Below are 14024 nucleotides of genomic sequence, written 5' to 3'. Positions count from 1 at the left end.
AGAGAATCAGGGAACTCTTGAAAGGGCGTCTGTGTTGACCAGTTGCAACAAAAACAGCATAGAGACAGAAGCACATTTGGAATCTGGAGTTAATGGTCTTATTAGGGGAGGGGGAGCTTTTCAGATTGCAATTATATGTATTATTATTTCACTTAATTACTGCAGCTCATTCTGCTGTGTTGGGGGCCCTGGACTTAACCACGACGGACAGTCTTGTAGCAACTGCCAGGTATGCTGTTGCACATTGATTTCTTGGACCTAGAGTCCATGACAGCTTGTGCCATTGTAAATAAGGTGGTCTTTTAAGATAGCAGGAGCAGGTTATCGTTTTGCAAACTAGGTTAATGCGTTTGCCTGAGTGCAGAATCTTGGGGCGGAATCTGAAATCTGAGAGTACTCCACGTGCTTCTGCTGGGCAGATAGCTGCTTTTCTGGCTCTGCTTCTTCCCCCGTGTTGCATGGCACATCCTTCCCCTCTCCTTTCATACACCTCAGAAAAGAATGAAAGCTGAAAATTCAGGGACCTGAAATACCACTGAGGGATGTGTGAGTGTCCCCCACCAACGGCTTTGCAGCTATCACCTTATTAAAGGGTTAGGGTTATCTCCATAGACTGATGAACAGTGAGCAAGGGGTTGGGCTGAGCTGCGAGCCTGAGTGGAAAAGCCGCCTCCCTGGGGTCCGAAGACATGCCTTTGTAAAGAATTGTTGAACTATGCGATATTGCAAAACACCCAGATCCTGCCAAGCCGTGGCCTTGGGAATCATTTTCATGGCCAAGGCTCAGCTACTGTTACGCGTGAAGTGAGGATAAAAAATCAAGGGCTGCCGAGCATGTACAGAGTGCTTTTTGTAAGAGCTTGGTCTTTTAGCGTGGCACTTCGGAACTCACTGCCTAATCTGTCCTTAGTCTATTGTTCTTTTTTGTTTTTCAAAAGTCTTAAATTATTGCTGATTCTTCTTATTGATAATTTTACTCTTTTATCATTTTTATAAACCCCCTTTGATAGTTCCCCCACCCCCCAGTCAAGCAATGTATAAATAAGCCTGGCAAATCTGGAACTATACTTGATAATCTGATCACATTGATAGACTTTACTTGGATGTTGTTATTTTAAGCCATGTGTGCAGTTGCACTTCTTTTGCGTGACTGTTTCATAATTTTGTTTTTCATCTTTTAATTTTCATCTGTTTTAATGGCTCTCTCTGTTTTATATACATTATAAAATGGGTGTGGGGGAGTGTATACATTTTAATAAATAAACAATTTCAATGAGGTTTTTTTTTGTGCCAGTCAGATCCATTCATCTCCTCCCTTGCCACCCTTAAAATCTAAGGCATTGGGTATTTGGGGCGAGCAGGTGCATTTATTTCGCACATCTTCAGCCCCACCTTTCTTTGAAGTTGCTCAGGGCGGCAGCATGCGAGATTTCTCGCCTTGCCTTATCCTCACACAACAACCCTGTGAGGTGGGTCAGGCTGAGTGTCATATGGTGAGCTTTGTAGGATTTGAACCCAGTCCTGGCCTGACATTCTAACCACTGGCCATACCTCAGAGGTGCTAGGGCTCTGGGGTGCTTCCTTTGGGGAGCCCCTGGGTATGAGGGCACGGCCGACTGCTTGAAGACCACCACTCTCAGATTACCAAGTGTCTCCCTTGCCTCCTGGAAGGGCTGCCTCTGGGCTTTCCCCACAGAAACGCGGCCCCTGTTTTGACGACTTCCTATCTCGAGCCCAGTGAGATATTCTGCCGCAGAATACCCTCTCCCGTGACATTGTGGGAATGTCGTGCTGTGTTTTGCAACCTCCCCTTTTCCAGTAATAACCCTGGCGATCCCAAGAAAGCCTGACCGGCTCATAGCTCTCCAGGACAAGCCGTTGGTTCTAAAAATACGGAGAATTCAAGCACGTGGCCCCCCTCCGAATAGAAGCAACTGGCGGGGCCCTCGTGGTTGGCATAGCTCCCTTGCAATGGCTGGTTTCTTCTTTCAAAGCTGGGGACAGGCAGGCATGATGAGCCAGGATCCTGCCTCACTCAATGGCCCTCCTTGCTGCCAAGGCCACAGAGCAGCTGGCACTGAACTCCACGGGGGGGGGGGGCAGTAGAAGAGGGGAGGGGGGGCATTCCTTGGGGCGTTACGGGGGTAGGACCCCTTGGCTTGCCTAGCCAGTAGTTATGTTTGGTGAGAGTTTCAGACGTAAAACGTATGAGTCCATTTAGAAGGACTATTTCCTGTACTCCTGGAAAGGTGCGCAGTACATTTTCATCTGAAAATGTGTGCGGTACTTTTTTAAATCTGAAAACACGTGCCTTAATATTTGTATCTGAAAATGTGTCTGTTGCATTTTTATCTTGTTCTCCACTCAAGTGCAACAAGTAGCCCTCTTAGGGATGTGTGGGTTGTTGTTGTTTTACAATCAAGCGGTTATATAAATGTTATTACATGAAAGTAAGTGTTTCATCTCAATTCGGTCACTCAAGTGATCTCCCCCCTGCCTCCCGGCCAAATTTTATCTGCAGAACAACCCTGTGAGGTAGGTTAGGCGGAGAGACAGCAATTTTGCCCAGCGTCACCCAATGAGCTTCATGGCCCAGATCTCTGTGATCCGAATCTTTTTTAACATCCTACACCATACTGATTTTTAACAGTGTGCATTATCTAGATACACGTACAAAGGAACTGGGACTGGATGCAGCCAGTCAGCAGGTGTGTAAAGCTAGGAGTGGTTTGCAGTGATGTGGCAGCATAAGTTTCAAGACTGGGGCCTGGTGGACGGGGTGTGTGTGTGTGTGTGTGCCCTGGATCAGTAGACACAGGAAACCCCCAAATACCAGGTAAAACTCTTTGTGCATCTAGCCCATTTTTTTCTGCTCTGGGCTTGCTCTTGAGGGTGGTCTGGAAGCTGTTGCAAAATGTGGCGACTTAACTGCTCACCGGTGCAGGATATCACCGAAAGCTTACCCCACTGTTGGAAGAATGGCACTGGCTCTCAATTAGCATCTAGGATAAGTTCAAGGTGCTGGTTTTGGTGTATATGCAGCTTGGGACTACGACACCTACAAGATCGTCTTACCCCTTATATATCCAGTTGATCACTGCTTTCTGCAGCTGATGGCCTCCTGCTGTCTTATCAGGAGATCCGTTCCATACTGTGTAGGAATTGGGCCTTTCGTGTGGTGGCACCCTTGCCCTCGGGAATCCCTTCCCCTGGAATATTAGACATGTGCTGTCTCTGCCGCTTTTCAATGCCGACCAAAGACTTTCCACTTCCAACAAGCCTTTTAACTGGAGAGCTTCATCCTAGTCTGCACCTGCATTCAGATTTGTTTTTGAGATGCTGAGGAATACTTTGTCTGGGACTTCTCAGCAGAAAAAAGGCTTCTTTATTGCTGCTGCATACCTGAATGTTCGACCACACACATCAACAGCAGCGATGGAACTTTTGCACACAGCGCGTGCTGTCCCACAAAGCTTAGGGTCCTTCTCAGAGCCAAATAACCCCACGCAAGTATAAAGTCACCCACACCCTGAGATTTGCTCAATATTTCATGAGCATGCTGCGCGTTTGCTAGCATCTTGTTCTAATGTCTGTGATTCTTGCATTAGTTTGGCTGCTGTGTTCTAATGATTATAAATTATTGCAGTTTATTACAAACCATGAAGCTAGTCAGTGTATAAATACCATGCAGCTCGGATTGCATTAGATATCTGGAAAGCCCAGACTGATAGGAGGAAATGAAAAGTGGCTTAGCTTCTGAGAGTCTTGTAATAATTTCTGATAATATCAGATGTGAAACATTCCGCAAGCCACCTTCTGAGCCGCAAGAAATATCTCCCAATGTTGGACGCAGTGGGTTTATTTTAAAAAAGAAGGTGGTTGTTATGCCTGTTAGCTGAAACTAACACTCTAGGCATTGCTATATTACAATTGTGTTTGTTTATTGATAAAAAATACTTGCCTACCGCTTTATTATAAAATATATCGAGTGGTTTATAGCACTAAAAAACAAGAAACCATACAGCAGAATTATTAAAAAGTTTTTTTTATTGAAAAACACACGTTAATTCATCACTAGGAATCTTGGCCATGGTGGTTTGCTGAAGGATGCTGTGAATCCTCTACTGAAACCCCTTACCCACTTTACAGAACTACAGTTCCCAGGATTCTATAGGGAAAAGGAGGAGATCTTAGAGCAGACAGTTGTGGGCATTGTACCCAAAGATGCCACCTGAAATTTGTGAAGCCGTTTTGCTGATGTTCTTCGGGCAGCGAAAACCACTGCCATGTTTGGGGGAAGGCAGTCTACTTTGACCAGGACTGCTGGGTCATCTTCTTACTTCTTACTTTATTTTGCTGCTGTCTGTGGTGATGACTTCTGGCCATTGTTTTCATGACCTCAAAATGCCACACGCATAGCATTTTTTCTGAATAGTGGTGGGTGCAAAAAACATGGTGCCTTCTGCTCCAGATTTCATCCTCCACTCATTTGGGAGCAAGATTTCTTCCCACTCACCCCACCCCGTGAGGAACAGCAACATTTCAAATTTTGACTATCTTCATCCCTGCCTAGTAGAGGCCGTGTGCCAGACTTGCAGAATGCCTGTTTCAGTTGAAATATTATATGTGAATTCTGCTTTTCAGAAATCTATCTGGACGGATACTTTCCACAAGCACTGTTGGGTGGAATCTAAACACATATAACGAAACGCTATGAAAATGCTTTTTAAAAAAATGTTTTGAAAAAATACATTGAATTGTCATAGCTCCCTGTCGCCATCTAGTGTCGCATTTGCATATTGCACTTTACAACACACTTAAAATGTTTTATTTGCAGCTGTATAGCTGGGTCTCTGGTCACTTGTTTGAAGAACATAAACTATGAGACCAAAAACAACACCAGATATGTGAAATACACTATTATTTATTTATTGTGACTGTAGGTTGATACTGAACTGTCTCGTTTCCCATGTGATACCAAAGTTTGTTGGCAGCCCTTGTTTTCCTTAATGTAATTCAATGATTGCTGCTTGTTTTAAAATTTTCTATGTATGCTTTGCAGGAAAATACAGATTTAAAAAAAATTAAAAGAAAAGAATTCTACGTGTGAGAGAAAATATATTGGCAGCAAGACGCCCACAGCCCTGTGTGGGAGAGTTAAAACTGCAACAGGCTCCGGACATCCTTCACCTGTTCATTAGTCACTTACCGACTGACATGGCTGAGGGTTGTATCACTTGGCTTTGCAAGGTGTGGTTTGTTGACCATGGGCCGTGCATTTGGCAGGTGGGAGGCAAAACTTGAGTTTCTGCTCTTTAGATTTTTAACAGATATAAAACTGGAAACACGGTAACTTTTGTGGCCCAAAGATCTGTTGCCACCCAGGAGGCAGGTAATTTTGCTCCTACACCAATATAAACTACCTGTTCTTAAAGGAGGGTGCCCTGTTGCATCTCTGGACGAGTCCAGTCAGGAGGCACACCCAGAAACAGTGACTTATGTAGCAACGAGATTCGAGGGGCTCCTCTCGCTGTGAGGCTAATCCTTGTGAAGCCTTCCTAAACAGGTCTTTTTGGGGGTGCAAGTTGTGCTATCGGAAATCCAGAAAGGGCTTCTTTTACTGGGTCAAAAGGCAGCGAGTTGTAGTGGTTCAGAATGCTGGACCAGGACTTGGAGAGACCCAGATCTGAATCTTCATTCAGCCAGAAAGCTAACTTGGTGCAGATTTTTGTGAGGATAATGCAGAGGGCTTGGTACTCCTTGCACTTCACAAAGTGGATATGCATGTAGGGTAAAGGGACCCCTGACCATTAGGTCCAGTCGTGACCGACTCTGGGGTTGCGGCGCTCATCTCGCTTTATTGGCCGAGGGAGCTGGCGTACAACTTCCGGGTCATGTGGCCAGCATGACTTAGCCGCTTCTGGCGAACCAGAGCAGCGCACGGAAACACCGTTTACCTTCCCACCGGAGCAGTACCTATTCATCTACTTGCACTTTGACGTGCTTTCGAACTGCTAGGTTGGGAGGAGCTGGGACTGAGCAACGGGAGCTCACCCCGTCACGGGGATTCGAACCGCCGACCTTCTGATCGGCAAGTCCTAGGCTCTGTGGTTTAACCCACAGCGCCACCTGCATCCCTGGAATATGCATGTAGAAGCTTTAAAAAACGAGTTCCATTTTCAGTCGTTGGTTCTCTTAACTCCAGGCCTGCGCGTCGCTAAAATGTCTGGGCTGGCTTGGCTGCAAGACTCCACAAAGGTTGCCGAAGCCTCTCCCTTTGCTCTGATCCAGCCTGTTTGTGTGCATGAGTGTGCTGTGAGTCATCTCTGTGAGGCAATCACACCCAGCCTGCAGGCTTATGTCCAGAGGAACAAAGCTGGGTGTGGTCCTTTTGTCTCCGCTTTCCCCAAGAGATCAGTAACTGAACAATCTAGGCTCAGGGGGTCCTGCGTCTATGCCCCCCCCAAACAAACAGGGTTGTGGGTCAGTTGCAGGACGATGTGTGCCACTGGGTGAAAAGTGGCGGGGCGAAACCACTTTCTCAGCTGTGCTGCAAAGGCCTTGCCTGTGGAAAAGCAGACATACCTGCTTGCCTGCATTCGCTAGGAGCATAGAAAGCTGTCAGGCTCTCCAGCTCAGCATTTTCTTCCCTGGTGGCTGCAGGTCTCCAGGGTTTCTGGGTCTGGAAATGTGCTCCTTCTGCATCCAAAGCAGATCCTCTCCACTGAGTTGTTTCCTGCCCCTGAGAAGGATGCTGTGTCTGATGCTGTAAAGGACTAATGGGGAAAGATATTGGCAGCTGTAATGTGAGGATGGGGCAGGGAAAGTTGTCAGAAGGTCTGTGCCAGAGGGTGCCCTTACCAGGGGATTTCTGGTGTCTGTGCCGTAGAAGGCAGTGCAAAATAGCAGAGGAAGCTAAATTATAGCATGTGTTTTTGGAGGCCCCACCGCTGAGTAGCAGAGCAGAAGGTTGCAGCATCTGCCCGCGTTTGGGAAGGGGATAGAGCTCACATCTGCCTTGCATGCAAAAGGACCCAGGTTCAATCCCCGGCGTCTCCAGATAGGGCTTAGAGAGACTTTTGCCTGAAACTCTGGAGAGCCACTGCTTCCAGTTGGCGTACTGAGCATAGATAGTCCAATGGGCTGATTCAGTCAAAAAAGACAGCTTGCTGCTCCTCTGCTCCACATCCATCTCTCATTACTGTTGTTTCCTCTTCCCCTCCCTCTGGCGTCTTCTTCATTCTCTTTCTCTCTCTTTACTGAAAAGCAGCAAAGAGTCCTGCCACACCTTTAAAGTCCAGCAGATTTTATTGCGACAGAAGCCTCTGTAGATTAAAGCCACAATCATCAGAGCCATAGAGCTTTGCACTTCATATTGGAAAAAGCTGGGCTCCGTTTATTGTAGCTTCTTGCCCATGAAAGTTTGTGCCGCAATAAATCTTAGATGCATACACACACTTTTATTTTTTTAAGAAGGAAGCAGAAAGAGTCTGGGACAGAGGCTTTTTAGGAATGTAGGGAGAGCTGAGATTCCCACACAGGGAAACAGGATCCCAAGCTCGCTGGTACTAAACGAGTGTTAAGCAGATTCCAGCGTCCCAGCGGGGTTGCACATGCATAATAAAAGTTGAGATAAATTTACTCCATAATAGGGAAGTTGCACTGTTTCAAGTTCTGCCCCTCCCAGAAAAGGAAGTTTGCTTCCCCCCTTCCAGTTAAATGTGCTTAAAAAGTTTTTCCTGCACCCAAAGGTGAAATGCTTCCTTTTTTCCATTTACCCTTCCTAATTCGCAACAATATAATTAAAAATAATAGTAAAAAACACCCTAGTTTTGCCAGAAATATCTAAATGCTTACTGATGCCACGTGTCACTTTGCAAACTTCCCTGTAGGTGGTCCTTTTGGTTGTGCATCATGCATTGCCTGGCATGCATGGAGTAAATTCCCTGAGAATATGTTTTCATTGCAAAGGAAGTTTCTAGACCTCATGATTGTGGAGATATGTTTGAAAGCATGCAGATAGAAGCAGTGTCTGCTGCAGAGAGGTTGTGATTCATGGAGGAAATGCTAGTTACAAACCATGAGATTTAAATGGCACTTCACTATTCAGAGGAAGTCTGCTTCTGAATACTAGATGTTGGGAGACCTATAAATAGAGAGCCCTGTTGCCTTCATACCCAATCCAGCAGAGGTATCTAGCCAACCCCCTGCTGGCAGCAGGAGGCCAGACCTAGCAGTTCCCTTTTTATGAAATGTAAATTTCAATATATTTTAAATAAATTGGGAATTTTCAACCAAATAATTTGCTAGCCGGCTCCATTTCAAAAAACTCAACCACCCCTGGATTCAACATGGCCTCTGGGTTCACTAACCTTTCTTTAGGGAACATATTCCTGACTGCCTACCTCACACAGCTATCTCTGCCCCCAGGGCTAATGTGATCCTTTGCTCCCAGCCAGATTGCCAGTTCCCCAACCCCCCACAAAAGCAGAATTGCAGGCATTCCAACACCTATGTTCTCTAAGCAGTTGGAATGTCAGTGAACATTCTGTGCCATCTCAGTAGCCCAGTGGCGTCACTGCCACAAAAGGTGAGCACAGATAGCCTTAGCTGAGTCACAGAAATGCAGGAATGGTTGATTGCAAAATATTTCTGCAACCTTTGCCCTGGGGTACTCTTGGGGATAGATTAGCCTGCTGCTATTTTGCAGGGTGGGAATTAGCTGGAAATGATGAATCGGTTAAATCTGGGGTGGGAGGCTTTTCACGAGAAGCGAGAGAGGCGAGCGAGCAAGAGATACATTTCAAAAAGGAAACACTTTCTATTAAAACCAGTGAGCTTTTCTTGTCTAAACAAGCCTCTTAAATTAATTGTGTTTGCAAGCGGGAACCACAAGGAACTGGCAGTAGGGGAATACAAATGCTTTCTCGACTGCCAGCATTACCTTTTGTGGTTTATTGGGTGAGGCAGTGTGTGTGTGTGTGTGTGTGTGTGTGTGTGTGTGTGTGTAAGATAGCTGGTTATGAGAGGCGAGAATTCATTGCAGGTGATGGGAAAGCCGAACAACCAGTGTGTTCTCTCCCTGGGATTTTAGGTCCTTGCTTTTGCAAAGAAGGTACCGTTTAGTGTGCATCTGGCTCCTCACCCTAGGAAGCCCCAAGGACAGCTGCTACAGCAGCTGTTTCCCCTGTGAGGGAAGCGTGCTGGAAGCATGGTATTTTCCCTCTATATTATTGTGATATCTGCACCAGAGCAGCCAAAACACCTGAACAAAGCTTCAACAGCCCCCCCCCCATCCCCGAAGCTAAGAGTAAACAGCACTTGAAACTCCTCCAGGCACCTCAGAAGAGTCTGGAATCTTTGATAAAAGCATCGGCACTTCACCTATCTGTTAGGTGGGATTGTTTTAAATAATCCCACCTAAAAATTGTCGAGGTCTAAGATGGCACCCAGAGAACTCATGGCATAAGGTAACGAACGCAGATATAAATAAAAGAAGGAAAAAGATGTTGTGGAACCACTATTGATACAGAGAATCTGATGCCCAGATGTAGCTGAGGAACCGAGGCTAACAGCCCACTTACTGGTTTACTGAGAAGACGACCTCACTGAAATTGAAAGGATTTACACTGTGGCAAGAGTGCATGCAAACATGCATTAATTTGAGCAGGTGAGCACTTCTAGAAGTGTGCTCACTTCATTGTGGACAGGGTTAAATTGCAAGATTACGGATCCTGACACTGGGGGAAAGCATTTGTTAAATACCATATTTTTTGCTCTATAAGACTCACTTTTCCCCTCCTAAAAAGTAAGGGGAAATGTGTGTGCGTCTTATGGAGCGAATGCAGGCTGTGCAGCTATCCCAGAAGCCAGAACAGCAAGAGGGATTGCTACTTTCACTGCGCAGCGATCCCTCTTGCTGTTCTGGCTTCTGAGATTCAGAATATTTTTTTTCTTGTTTTCCTCCTCCAAAAAGTAGGTGCGTCTTGTGGTCTGTGCGTCTTAAAGAGCGAAAAATATGGTAATCTCTGCCCTGCCTTTCAGGGAAAGTGCACAGGCAGTCTTAGAAACATATACAGCCAACAGTTTAAAATCTGCCTCATGTCCTTTTAAAAACAAGCAGCAAAACATGGTTAAAACACAGCAGTTAATAAAAAAGCAGAGGGAAATCTGTCTCGAGCTCTTTTAAAACTCTCCAGTGAAGGTGCGCTATGAACCTCATGAGGAAGCGTATTCCAGAAATATGAGGCTGTCACTGACGGGGCCCAGTCAGCCTGACCTCTCTTATCTTTGGGGCCTCCAAAGACGGTCTTAGACTTTGGGCAGGGTCATATCACGTGTGCAGGCTGTCCTTTGGATAACCTGCTCCCAAAACTGTTTAGGGCTTGAAAATCCAAAGGGAGAAGTGTGTTTGTGGGATGATATTTCCATCCCTGACATGTGGGGTGGGGATTTTTGGCAAGTCTGCTTTCCTTGGTCTGCAGCTGGAACGTTTTCTAGAAAAACAGCACTTCTGGGGTCATCGTAATTATTTGGGAATTTCCGGATCTGAAAGGCGCACCAGCGAAGTGCATTCCTGAAGACATGACCATCCCCTAATGCCTTTAGAGATGGAGGTGAAATATCTTAAGTAGCAGCTCCGCCCTACCTCTGGCTGGCTTCTGGAATCCTGTGGCGTTTCCTCCTCCATCTTGCCTGATTTCAGAGGTTGCACTCGCTGAAGATCAGCCTTCAACAACCTGATGCCCTTCAGATTTTTTGGGCCATGCTGGCTGGGACTATGGGGAGCTGCAGTCCCAAAAATATGGAGGGCAACATTCCAACTGCTGGAGATCATCACTGCATCGAATGGATAAATACATAAAGACATCCTATCTTATCTATCAGTGGTGTTGCAAAAGCATGGCAAAGAAGACCTAAACGGCTATGAAATAGCATTGCTTCTGGGATGGCCTAAATTGTGATGCATGTTACCGTGACTTATTGTCCATAATTTGATACCCTGCCCCCTGGTTGATAGCTTTTAAAAAAATAATCTTGTAATGGGATATGGATTTTATTTTTATTTTTTTACTTTGCCTTATGGAGGAACCCAACCCATAAAAGGCAAAGAGGAAAGAGCCGTGTGTACTTAGGAAACCAAGCAAGCTTGGTGTTTGACCAACCACGGACAGCCCATTTCCACAACTTGATTGCAGTGTCTGTGCTTTTACAGAATTCCCTATGTTTTGTGGGAGGAAGGGGTGGTGTACAATAAAGACCAAACATAGGCTGGTGGGGGGGGGGACATTAAGGGCAGAGCATAGACAGTGTCTACTGGGAGTCTGTTGAGTTCTTCTAACCTTCTGGCTTCAGAGACATTTCCAGACATTGCAAACAGATTCCCTCTTTTAGTTATTGACTGATTGCATTCATATCCTAGCTTTTCCTGCAAGGAGCTCATGGAGGCATAGATGTTTCTGTCCCTCCCCAATTTATCTCCATAACAATCCTGTGATCTTCATGGCTGGGGGGTGGGGATTTGAACCCTGGTCTCCCAATACACCAACTTATTCCAGTAGCTTTCTTCAGCCTGTGTGTGGGCACATTTGGCCAGTGATGGTTGTTGTGAGAAGTTGTTTTCCTCTCTGTAACTGGGGGCTGGTGGAGTCTACAAGACCACAGAGATTAAGGAAACAAGCCTGGAAATGTTGTTTGCCATCTTGTGAGGGGTGGGTGAGTGCTGGTATCCTGTTCCCAGTTCAAATGCTGGCTTGTGAAGACTCTCCAGTTGGGGCCAGGAGCTGATGTCAGTGGGAGCCTCTTCTGCAGCCTCCCCTCCTCCTGTCTGGGCTGATCAGGTTTCATGCATGACCTGAGCATGCATGTCTGTAGCTGTTTGGAAGTGGAAAACTTTCCCCTCTTGTTGCTTCACAGAAAGTTGGCACGGTCTCTGCGTGGAAGGTGGGGCATTTGAGCTGAGATTGGGTATGGGAGCCAGAGCATTGCAAAGCATTGATCGTGAAGGCATGGCCGCCCCCTGGCTGCACCCTTTAAAAACACTTATGCAACATGTCCAGTTGTGCTCTGTCCTTTCTTCTCCTTCTCCTTCATAACAAGCCCTTTCCACTCTGCTGATAAATGGTATTGCACCTTTTAAATGAAGGCCCAATTCCACCAAGCGGAAGTCTACCTGCGCAAGGAGGGACTGTAGCTCATGCTTTTCATGGACAAAGTCCCAGGTTCAAATCCCTGGTGGTGCGAAGGACTCGTCTCTGCCTGAGATCTCTCTTTCAGAGTGGCTGCCAGTCAGAGCTGGGCCAGATGGACAAAGAGACAGACTTGGAATAAGGCAGCCTCCTATGCTTCAAGGGAGAGTTTGCAGCATGAGAGCTCAGCATGCAGAAGGCCCCAGTGTCAGCACCCCCACCAAAAGGATTTCAGGTAGCTGGTGATGGGCAAGACCTTTCCCTGCCTGAAACCCTACAGGCTCGTTCTGTAGGGCAGCAGCATATATTAATGAACCATTAAGAAAAGAGATTGTACTAGAGTAAGCAAATTGCAACAAATGAAGGATAAAAACAAAATATGTTTTAGGATTTTGACAGCGTGCAGAAATATGAGCTACAAAAAAACCTCAACAAACCCTTCATCTGATCTGGGAGCTTCTGGCACTCAGAGCTAGACTGTTCCTGAATGTGGAAGCCCCACTTTGATTTACTGCCCTCTCAGGCAGAGGAGAATGTTTCCACCATCTGCCACCTAGTTCTTTTGAGGAAGGATTGAACCTGGGACCTTCTGCAGGCAAGCCATGTTCTCTACTGCTGAGCTACACCTGCCTGCCTATTAATTCCTTGGCTTCTACAGGTTTCAATGTTTCTCACTGCTTCCTTGCGTTGCACTGCCGCTTGTGCCCTGGAAGGTTCCTCCTTTTAGAGTCCAGGGGTAGGGAGAACACAGGCTTCGCATTCCTGCCGGCATATGTACCATGCCTTGCATGCTCAGGCTGTGGGAGGGGCTGTGGCTGGCATGTAGCATGCTCAGCCGGGGCAGAAGTGTGCACAGGCTCACAAGGAAGAGGAGCTGCCCGAGGAGAAGAGGAAGGGAAGGGAGCAGTTGTCTCTCTTCCCTTTCCAATACAGCCTTTTACACGTGCTTAAGCGATGTGGTATTGCTGGCTCTGAAACAGGTCAGTGTTCTTGTGCCCCATCTCAGAGCATGGTGATTGTGCTCTGCTTCCACCAGTGCTTCTGAATGCCACCTGCTGGAAACTGCAGGAAGAGAGTGTGCTCTTGCGCTCGGGTCCTGCTTGCGGGGTGGGTGGCCCCTGCGAGAGGCAGGATGCTGGCTTAAGACAGGCCACTGGCTCTTCTTACGTTCTTCTTATAGTCAGCACCAGCCATGCCATGCTCCAGGGTAAATCAAGGTGCCTCAGGCGGCAACACAAAGAGAGGCAGGGAAATAGATGAAAAGCAGGAATTAGTGTCTAAGGATTGCAGCAAGACTTCTAAAACGGGGTGTGGGGTGTGTGTGATGCCATTTGTAAGCTACTTGAGACAAATTGGTTATAATTTTGGAAAGGAATGAGTAAAGGACAGTAAATGGATCAAGGGGGTAGGATTTTAGTTCAGGGGAAAAAATGACTTGAGTGTTTGTGGGAAAATATAGAGATAACATTGAATGATGCAGAGGGACTACCTAAAAATATCTCCCCTCCACTGATTATATAATCATTTGTATTGCTTTTATGGCACTTAATGTTTTAGTATACTCACATATTCTGTTGTAAGCCGCCTTGATAATTTTATGCATGCTCTTATTGAGCTGGTTTTGAGGTTTCGCCCTGCTTGGGGGTTTCCATCCCTAAAGAATTCTGCAGGTTTCCCCCGAGCCTGCTGGGGTGATGCTATTTTGCCTACATAAGCCTGAACATCACAGACAGAGGGAGTGATACATAAATGGACCCTCCATGTTTAGAGGCAGTAGTTCTGAATGGCAGCTGGCGGAGACTCCTAGACACCTTCCCCACAGGCACCCAGATGGCC

General features: G+C 46.4%; 1 protein-coding gene across 1 annotated transcript in view; it reads left to right on the top strand.

Annotated features, from left to right (window-relative positions):
• Positions 1-14024, top strand: part of LOC128404311 (neuroblast differentiation-associated protein AHNAK-like) — a 53618-nt gene that overhangs the window by 18982 nt on the left and 20612 nt on the right. The gene's annotated exons all lie outside the window — the stretch shown is intronic.

Source organism: Podarcis raffonei, chromosome 16 (genome assembly GCF_027172205.1).
Source record: "Podarcis raffonei isolate rPodRaf1 chromosome 16, rPodRaf1.pri, whole genome shotgun sequence".
Classification (NCBI taxonomy): domain Eukaryota; kingdom Metazoa; phylum Chordata; class Lepidosauria; order Squamata; family Lacertidae; genus Podarcis; species Podarcis raffonei.
The sequence above is the reverse complement of the archived record's forward strand: the minus strand, read 5'-3'. Positions and strand labels throughout refer to the sequence as shown.